The following is a 10,513-nucleotide window of genomic DNA, read 5'->3' as shown; positions in this document are numbered from 1 at the left end:
AACTTATTTCCCATACGACAGGTCCTGCCAGAACCGAAGAAAAAAAGAAAGCGCCAAACAAAATGTTGAAAGGAAGAAAAGCTGAAATTAAATGTTCCGAGGAACTTTATTGAGCGAAAAAAAAAAATTTTGAATCGCGCCACATGTATTACAACTACAACACTGCAATTTCAAGCACAGCATCCGATAGCCTTCTCTTCGTATAATTATTTTTCAATTTCTCCCTTCAATGGGGGCTCCAGTATTACAACTCTAAATAAACGATCAGAATTGCAAATAATTGTTAGGCTTCAGTTTTCTCCTCGCATTAAATATATCGAAATTCAAAAATTCTCGACCCTCTATGACACATGTTCCAAATGATTCTTTACGAGAATAAGCAGCAAAGGCACGACGACTACACAGCTACGGTGGCAGGCAACACAACGCAAATGTCAAAGTAGCAATGATAACATAGTCATTCAGGAGAAACCGAGGAGAGCAAACTATCTCTGGAGGTGCGTTTGCTCTACGGCGAACCGATGCAGATCCATCGCCGACGACAAAAGGCAATGCCGTATACGCTGCACAAGTAGATAAGCTCTAAGGCAGACCGATCCAACAATAAAATGACGCCGCCACTAATAAAAACGACAGCGGCGGGCCCAAGCCACGATCGCAGCACCTAACGAAGCCCTGACCGACATAGTCTTCAACGAGCAACTCGAGCGCAAGAACCTCTGCAAGGAAGAAGTTTTCGATAGCCGCAAATATACTTCTCTAGTTCACACAGCAGCAAACTGCTATGCGATAAATGAGCCCTTCGCTGCTTCGCTCAAAAAGGTTAAAACCACTGCGAACATCATGCGAATGCGCACATCTTGAGGCTAGCCTATCAGCCCATCGGTGTGGTGAACTGAAAGGGTGAATGGCACCAGAAACACAAACACTTTTCAAGTGCTACAACAGTCGCGCCGTGACGGGATGCTAGAGATAGATTTCTTGAAACGATACCCAATGATCATACCTCTGAAGTCTCACCATGCTATCGATTGCCGGCTCCCTACCCTCAAACTTGACGCTGAAGCATCGGGCTGCGCTCAGCGTGCTCGTTGAATTAAGCGTCACTATTTCTCTCAGCATTTCGGTCACCATAACCAACTCGTCTGTCGTAAACTTCGATGGCCTCATTGAAGGAAAAATGGCACTACTGTAAGACCGAGGCATCAGCATCGCAAGAGGCACCGCCAAGAACAGAAACCGACAAACATCCGTGTTAGTAAAACCTTCAGCGACACCTCCTCAAAGGCACGACCATTTGCCTTCTTGGAAGAAATCGCCGAGGTGAGCCTTAAATTTGTCGTCGCAGATCCGGTGTCTTTCAGTGTCTTTAGTTTCCCCTACGCAGGTTCGGGAACCTGATCGAACGGCGGCTGCGTAGCTACGATGCGGCGATGCAAATCGCGTAGATGACAGCGACGGGGACTTCGAGAACGTCTTTTCGGGTAGTTCGTGCGGAGCAAGTGCATTCCTTTGTCGCGTGGCAGGCTGTCGGGTTGTGGTCGCGTTGCGTCATTGGACAAACTCCTCAGTCCCATTCTTTTGTATGGGCAGTGACGGAAGTAGTGGCCGGGCTTACCGCAGTGTAGAAGAACGGGAGCCGCTGGTTAGGGGTCTTCCCCTGACCAGAGCTTTTTTCCCTGTACTTGCAACTTAAATGGGCGCGCCGGCGACTGGTGTCTTTAAGGCGGTGCATGCGGCTCCTTGCAGGAACTGACACGATGCCTTTAGCTGCGCACCCTGGAAGCTAAGTCATGGCATGAACCTCCGTGGCCGTCAGTGTCATGGTCTAAGTCCTTGTTGCACTTCTTTCAGTACAAGGTATATGGGAGACGCTGCTTGAGGCTCCGGAAAAGATGGCAGTAGTCTTCGCAGTTCATCGCGGAAGATTTCAGGCATAATTCCCCGAAAGTTGTCGCTGTTGTTAGTCGTCGTGTTTGGGTCAGTTGCAGACTTGATCCTGTGGTTGAACTATCGAGTCCGGACGTCGAGGGTCTTATCGATCGTCGAGGATTCTTGGGAGAACTCCTCGACGGTTTTGGCTGGCTGGCGTAGGGTGTCGGCAAATAGTTGGTCCTTGATGCTGCACATAAAAAAATATGACTTTCTTTTCTTCGGATGTGTTGGGGTCAGCGTGGCGAGAAAGACGCTTCCTTTCCTCGACGTAATTCAGGATGGCCTCGTTGTCGAGCTGTAGCTGCGACCTGAGGAGTCGTTCGGCTCTTTCTCTTCACACGACGCTTGTGAATATCTTTAATAGCTAATTTTTGACTTGCTCACAAGTCTTTTGGAAAGACCCGTGGTTTTCATACCCCGTACGCGCTTAGTCCTCCAGGGAGAAGAAGACGTCTGATTTTCGTGGCGTCTTCGAAACTGTTGGGTGATTCTAAGACCTGAAATTGTTCCAAACCGTTCCTCGGGACCCTCGCCTGGGGAGCCCTTGAAAGTTGGGAGCAACCGCTGCTGGGGCAGCATGATGGGATCGACGTCGGTGGCAGCCATGGTAGACATCGAAGCTTCATTCCGCTGAAATGTGCGCTCCTGTAGGGTTGCTAGCTCAGCCGGCAGCCGTAGGAAACGGCGGCTACTTTGAGTGTCATCACTGGTCTTTTCCGTCTCGGTGCCTTTAGCGGCCTTGTCTTCTGCTACGGCTGTTGTAGGAAATGTTGACGGCACATCCAGCACCTCCATCAAATGTAACGTGATGCCTTAAACATTTTGACAACAGAGAAGTAATCTGATGAAGCACTGAAATAAACCCCTTATACGGCCCATATGTGCCCGCAAAGACATGAGCAACTCGGCGGCGTCGGCGGCACCGTTGATCACCGAATAACTGAACCCTTTGCCCTCTCGGCCGCGTTCAATATAAAGCTGACACAGAAGCTTCAAGCAAAGGCGCCAAAACCGACTACAGCAGTCTCCTACAATGTAGGAACCGTTGTGCCTGCCTGAGGTTTTCAAAATAAACCCAGTCCGTGTCCTGAGAGCTTTGAGCATGAACAAATATACATTACAAAGTTTTGCTGGGATATCACGTTGTGCAAACAAGGAAAAATCAAAATTTGAGATCTCTTTATAGACAATGCTTTACGTAAACTAAAAAATTGGTAAACTAAAAGGACGTTTGCTTTCGACTTGCTTTGTCCTTCCTTCAGGTTAACTTATCTGAAGTAGTCATTCCACTCCTAGCACAACTGAGCGGATCGGAAATCAGGTTAAATTGCCCGAAAACTGGACGGCCTACGAAAAGTACTAAGTACATTTATCACCAATGTATTTCTCCTGACTTTTCATCACGTCTCAAAGCTCTTTCACAATGCTCTTTTCAAAGTACACCTAGGTTCGAAAACGGAAAGAAAACTTAAATTTCTAGACTTCATCGTGTAGCACGTATGGCGTCTGAATACTTTCCCCCAAAATAATCAAGTTCAGTGGAACGCGTTTCAAGGGCTTGACTGCTTTGTACATCGGGCAGTTCAACTGGCAAACTCAATATATGTAGAAAAGGTGTGTCAGGTCTAACAGTACTGATACCCTTTCACACCGACCCGATGGTTATTAACAAAAGGCGCACTCAAGATTACTAATAATACAGTCAGACGCATAATTTCCATCGTGATCGAGACGACGGGAATTGAACTCAGTGCAGATGTAACGTTTCTACAAGCCCAATTCACTCTTAATTGAGGCCGATCCTGCTCGATCTGCAACTGGTTCTTGAAGAACCATCGAGACTACTCATCGCGTTCAGGAAACATTCGAATGCAAAATAAGGTGCATGCAAAACGGTTCTCTGTGTAAGCTGTAATAATTTAAAATCCCTCTTTCCATTTAAAAAAAATGAAAATTTGCTCTTGGGGAAAGGAAACGGCGCAGTATCTGTCGCACGTATCGGCGGACACCTGAACCGCGCCGAAAGGGAAGGGATAAAGGAGGGAGTGAAAGAAGAAAGGAAGAATAGGTGCCGTAGTGGAGAGCTCCGGAATAATTTCGACCGCATGGGGATCTTTAACGTGCGCTGACATCGCACAGCACACGGGCGTCTTAGCGTTTCGCCTCCATCGAAACGCAGCCGCCGCTCTCGGGTTCGAACCAGGAAACACTGGATCAGTAGCCGAGCGCCCTAACCACTGAGCCCCCGCGGTGGGGTCTATTTTTTTTTTTTTTTGTGGGAGGGGGGGGGGGGGCTTGATTTTCAGAACCGTATTCATACTTTCAACACCGCGGGCCTGCCTCGACAATACACTATTACTTGTACCTGTGTGCACGAGCCAGCTATATTTTTTTTTATGTGCTTTTGTGACAAAATCTACTACAGCCAACTCACGGGCTTATTATTTTTTATCAGAACTGTGCTGTTTAAATTTCGTTCATTACGATTCGATTCTTTTCCAACCATTTCTATAAAGGCGTAGGAATGCAGGGCTACATGGTATATAGCAGGCATACCACCGATCCAAATCGAGTAAGAATGTTTAGGAGCCTATAATGTGTAGCACGTTCGGAACTTCAATCAGGATTAGGGAGCATCCGGAACGGAAGGCTCTTGTCGACAGCAGTGTTTTTTGAATTTGGTGGTTTCTATGGTGCCGGGATTTATGCCAGAGGTTTATTTTTGTTTTACGTGATCTAATGGTTCTTGCTTGCTGTAAATGCGGTTTCCCGCCTGATCTCAGTGAAATAGAGCTTATTTAATATCAAATGCATGCAATATGTTGTACATACCTACACTGTTTCCATTGTTACTGACTGTTGAATTTCTGCAATTCTATTGTTAAGATGCGTGCTTCTGGCTTCTCTTCAGCGTGGTGCGCTTAATTTTCGCACAAGCAATCCTCCTGAATGCTTGCTAACTATGGCAGCTCTTCTAATATGTGGTTGTCAAGCAGTAATTTTACATTTCACTGCCTGGCTGGCGCAATGCCGCCGGTTCCCGAAATTCTCACGACGTGTCATTACCGAATGCAAACGAAAAAATCTTAGAGGTTATCGACGTGCTGATCTGACGTAAATTCGTAGCATTGGACCCTGATTTCGCTTACCTGCAGCTGCCGCCGCAGTTCTTCAGTGGTTATGATGCTCGGCTGCTGACACGAAAGACGTGGGTTCGACTCCAGCCATGGCGGTCACATTTCGATGGAGGCAAAATGCTGAAGGCCCATGTACTGTGCTATGTCAGTGCACGTTAAAAAACCCCAGGTGGTCGAAATTTCCGGAGCCCTTCACTACGGCGTCCCTCATTGCCTGAGTCGCTTTGGGACGTTAAACCACATAAACCATAAGCCTCCACATGAAACGATCGATCACACACATTTCTTCACATCCGCCTTTATTGGACACAATTTTTTTGTACTTCTTTACACTTGACTCCTTTATACTCTTCTCTTGGTCTTCTATTCAATGTCTGATGCGCAGTATTGATCAACAGTCGATCCTGCAGTTTGCTCGCGCACAACCACTCGTGAGAAAGAAGAGGTCGCATTTCAATGGAGGCGAAATGCTAGCAGCCCGTGAACCGTGCAATGTCAGCGCACCTTAAAGAACCCCAGGTGGTCGAAATTACCCGCAGTCTTACAGTTCCACTACGCCGTCTCTCACACCATGAGTCGCTTTAGGGCGTTAAACGCCATAAATCATAAACTTCAGAAGCAGTGTGGCATCCGGTACGCGAGCGCGTCACTCTGCTATCACCGCTCCTCTTCTCAGCTAATCTTCCTACTTGTCGCCCACCTTCAACAGTGGCCGCCGGTCGGAATGTTCTAAAAGGAACCGCCATGAGGTTCGTATTTCTCAGCACACGTGACAACCTCCACTGTGCACTAAAGCCACCTCTAGGTTCTTGCCATTAGCCACCTTCTAAACTCTCAAGTATACACAGAGATTTCCCTCTCTCCACATTGCCACCTTCAAACCGTGACAGGTGGCGTGTGGTTCTGGGTGGCTTCAAATAACACCGTATCTCAGACAGTTTTTCCCGATATAGAATTCTAATGCTATCGCACTAAAAAGTTTGAAAGGACGGTTGCGAATCGAAATGCTTGCAATCCTAGATACGAGTTAGATTTACGTTAGATTTACCCTAACTGTTATTGAGCAGAACTGGGGTAACTGCGCATGACATCAAGCTTCTTGATCCTAAAAATCAAAAAATAGTTTGTTTTTTTGCTGAAAAGGGATACGTTCATGTCGTGTATGTAACCAGTTTGGCTAATAGGTTGGAGAAAACAACGTCGACTCCAACCTTCAGTTAAAATATTACGAGTCAGCATTCCTGGTAACAAATAAAACAGGGAGCAGCAGGTCACCTAACGCGCACAATGTTGGTTTTCGACACCTCAAGTCGAACCTCAAAATTCGTGCGCTGTAATTACAGATCACCAGGATTTTAAGAATGTTGCTCATTTGCTTTAAAAAAGCGCCAGACTGCCGAGTAGGATTCCTCTTCTTCTTTTTCAGGCTTTACTCGATCTCTCGTAGTTTATGAAAAAAATTTGAATCTAATACGTACCGTTAAACATCTCAAGTACGTTCCGACGCACTGCGGAACGGGCGAAATTTTGGCACTGATACAATTCTTACCTAGAAGTTGCGTATTTGCTACGTCACTTTAGTGAACTGAACTTTTTAGACGCATTTTCGAGCGTCCCATTTCAGACATAAGCACGAATAACAAAGTAGCTGGTCATTACCACACATTTTTATGTTTAAAAGGATTTATAGTATTGGACACAAAATTTATCCTGCTCTTCATCCTAAAGGTTACACCAAAATTCTTGTGCAGTGATTTCTATCGTGTACCTTCACGTTTGTGGCATCCTGGTGCAACTGCAGCATGGCATTCTGGAGGGCGAGTTGGTTCATCATTGCAGAGTGTATCTGCATATATTTCAGGCATTTCCTTGTTTCTTTTACTTTTTTCTGCAACTTTGTACCACTTTATCTTTGTTTACAAGAAAATTAATATTTGTTGAGCGCTGTCTGGCCACATGCTTCAATATACTTAGGAATAATTATTCAGTAAACGAAAACTAGGCTTAGTGCCTTTATATAGCTTCACGTAAAAAATCAATACCTGATCACCTCGGCTTCTTCCCCATTCATTTTCTGCTAAGTATACATGGCTTACTTGCAGATTGGAAGTCTTGCTTCGTAAATTTTAAGCTAAGGTCACGACAGTCAAGATATTTATCGTCATCCAGACAAGATTTGAAAATTGTGCACTCTAGTTAAGCACAACAAGACATGTCAAACTGGATTTGTCATGTAAGAACAAACAGTTCTCTACAGCTAGTACACCTTCAGTTAAATGGGCACTAAATATATATTTTTTGTTGCGCTACTCTTGACGTCCTGAAAACCTGCGCGCAGCATCTAGTAACAACGGGCTTCAAGGGCCTGCATGGACATCACCTCTCTACCAAATGAATTAGCGGAGTTAGGAGTTATACTACATAAAAATAAAAGACACAAATGTTGACTTTAGTTTACCAAGCATCGGTTTCAGAATAAACGTGCTCAGTGCATAGATGTGCGGAGGAAAAATCAACGTGATATTGTCACACAAGGTTGGCCACATTGGAAAGGACTTACCGCCTAGATTAGAAAAGGTCGAAAAAGGCAGCAGCGTTTTCGGATCCATGGACAGCAACGTCACGCTGATACGCGAGAGCGGCGGTTTCTCTTATTCTTTTTTCCCCTGGTATTTTGCTAATTGGTGGCGTTGCGATGCAATCTCGTTGTTAGCCTCTGTTGTGTTCCCCTCTAAAGTGCGATTGATATGTTTGCTGAGCGGCCGCGGCGGCCGCTCCTCGACTGAAGCAAAATGAAAAAGGCGCACATGTGCTGCGCGATGTCAGTTACCCAGGTGGTCGCTATTATTCCGGCGCCTTTCCCTATGGCACCTCTGCCATTCGCTGTTCTTTCACCCCCACCTGCCTCCTTTCGCTCACGGCGCGCTGATGTGTCCACAAAGAAGGAAGACGATTATCGCAGCTTTAATTTCCCAAGAGCCACAAGAGACAACGATGACCGCGAGACAGGACAAGCGCCAAATTTCAACACAGCGTTTATTGCACAAAAGAAGATTTACACCTTTCTGAATCAGCGGAAGGGAAAAACAACAACAAAGCACGTAGAACTTGCTGACAAACAGTTGCTGACTCCTCGTCATCGTAGTCGTTTTGTTCCCGCGCTATATTTCTTTACTCACGCTGTATTACCAACATGCCCGAGCCTATTAACTTCTGAAGAATAATGAATAGTTCTGAATTATCGCACCACTGAAACCTAATCAAAAAACCAGAAGCTGGTATCAATCAAGCAAGACAACTATATCTCGCCAACTGACGATCATCTTTATTTCCTATAATTCTCTTTAACATTCACAGTGTTTCTTCGGCACAGTATGAATGACCTTTTCGCATTTTGCTGCAGTAAATACCTCGCGCCCCTCTTATTTAAGTAAAATGTGAATGTAAAATTCAAGAAGAAACACAAGATTTTTAATGAGTGCCTAACTCAAGATGCTTTGTCTTTGCTTCTTGTCGTTGCCCTTAGAATCATGCTTGGTACAGAACGATGTGTTGTCATCCTCCCGAAGTAATGCTTAAATACTGTTTTATGAGGCCATCGAAGGTGGTAGTAGTAACACCGACTCACTTTCCATGACCATAAAATAATTAAAAGAAATATTTGACCACCTTAGCAGATCAGGGCCCGTTTTATCTAATGTTGTGCCTTACTTCCATTTGATTTCGTCGGCTTCCAATTATCGCTGTTTCCACTGACGTAGTCCACCAGACGCTAATCCTGACAGAAACACGTCCATGATGCTATTTCTATGAACGCGTCTGTAGCCAATGTCACACCGCCCGACCGGCGCCGACGCCGACTAATGACGGAGCACAATGTGTTTACCCGCCTGAGAAGCTTTGTAGGCGCTAATCCAGTACACAAACAAAAAAGAGAGGAACGGTTGTCCACCTACAGAGGGCAGCGTGGTCCGTAAGACTCATGCTGGCTGGATGCGACGGCAGAGAGCTAGTTGCCATTGGTGCCCCGAACAGATCGGCCGTGTCGATGTTTGGTCCCTTGCTTCCCTACTGGCTTCTGCTTTCGTCACGAGTGATGTTCAGGCGATGTGATACTGAAACCAAAAAAAGGTTAGAAATTACGACCCCAGAATTCTGGTAGTCATGAAGAAAATTCAGTGCTCTCGACTGTACGCACTCCTTTTGGTGATCGCGTTGCTTTCTGAAATCTAGGTTCAGAGACACACCGACTTAAGTAATTGCCAGTCCGTCCACAGAGATAAATAAATGGTGCATGGCGTAGACATGCTTTCTCCAAAACGAGTTCCTGTCTTCAAGGGCTGAGGGTCTGAATTCATTCTGGCAAACCAAAAAAAAAATTTCGATTAATCTGGTGCTCGCATTTCTTTGCCGCTCATATTTCCACGTACTTGTGCGTTCTATATTTAAGAGCGAAATAGCAAGCAACCAGGCGGTCAGAGCTTAAACACTATTGGTGATCATGGTTTAAGAGAGGGGGTGGAATTGTCAGTCAGCAAAGAAAGCAGGGAAGTGGGAAGCAAGCAACGTTACGCACTGCTTCATCGCGCGCACGTCAGGCTTCTCTGACTTTCGCCGGTACCCATTATATCAAAGTTCCATTTTGTAAAAACGTTTCTTCATGATATGTTAAAGAGTGAAAATAACCGCGTCTGTAACAGGATGTGGGAAGAGAAGAGGGCAGGACGAGCGGTAACTATCAGGTGCTAGTTACGGCTCGGCCTGTTCACTTCTGTTCGTACGTCCGGTTCCAGTCGTGGTTTTGTTTTCCCCCTTTAATATATAGAAACATCTTGATCAGAACTTTGCCGTTCGGAACCTAATTTCTCTTCACGAGGAATGCTACTTTAAATTTAGTCTAAACGAAATGAACAATGCGCAAACAACCTAGACATATATTTTACTAGTATATTTTTGTTTCCTCCGTGAGAAACGTATGAGCACTGATATTTTTCGCTTATCCTTCAGGCCTTCTTTGCGAATTCCAAGTATTCCACCTTCCTGTTATAGGCTACAAATATGTGGGTACTTTTCTAAATGTCCTTCTATTTTTTGTACCATTTCGCCTTCGCTATTCTGAACCAAGGTCGGAGCATATTATGTTTTGGGAAGCCCTATATATCACAAAGCAATTGTGTGATCGGTGTCTAGCTTTGAAACAAATTCCAAAGTGGAGAAAAAATGCGACACACCCAGAAACGGAACCAGAGTATCAATTCTTAATTTCGAAGATGTACGTAAATGACGCTAGAAAGGCATTAGAAATGATGTTATAAAGGGTTCTAACACAGGGAGACGAAAACTTTCTCCATGAAAATAGCGGAGAACAAGCTACCGCAACGATTGTTTCAATATTTGCTGCGTTCGCTAGTTCACTTAAAAAGCACGATATTTAGAATATA

The sequence above is a fragment of the Amblyomma americanum genome, chromosome 9, assembly GCF_052857255.1.
Source record: "Amblyomma americanum isolate KBUSLIRL-KWMA chromosome 9, ASM5285725v1, whole genome shotgun sequence".
Taxonomy (NCBI): Eukaryota; Metazoa; Arthropoda; class Arachnida; order Ixodida; family Ixodidae; genus Amblyomma; species Amblyomma americanum.
Note: the sequence above shows the minus strand (reverse complement) of the source record.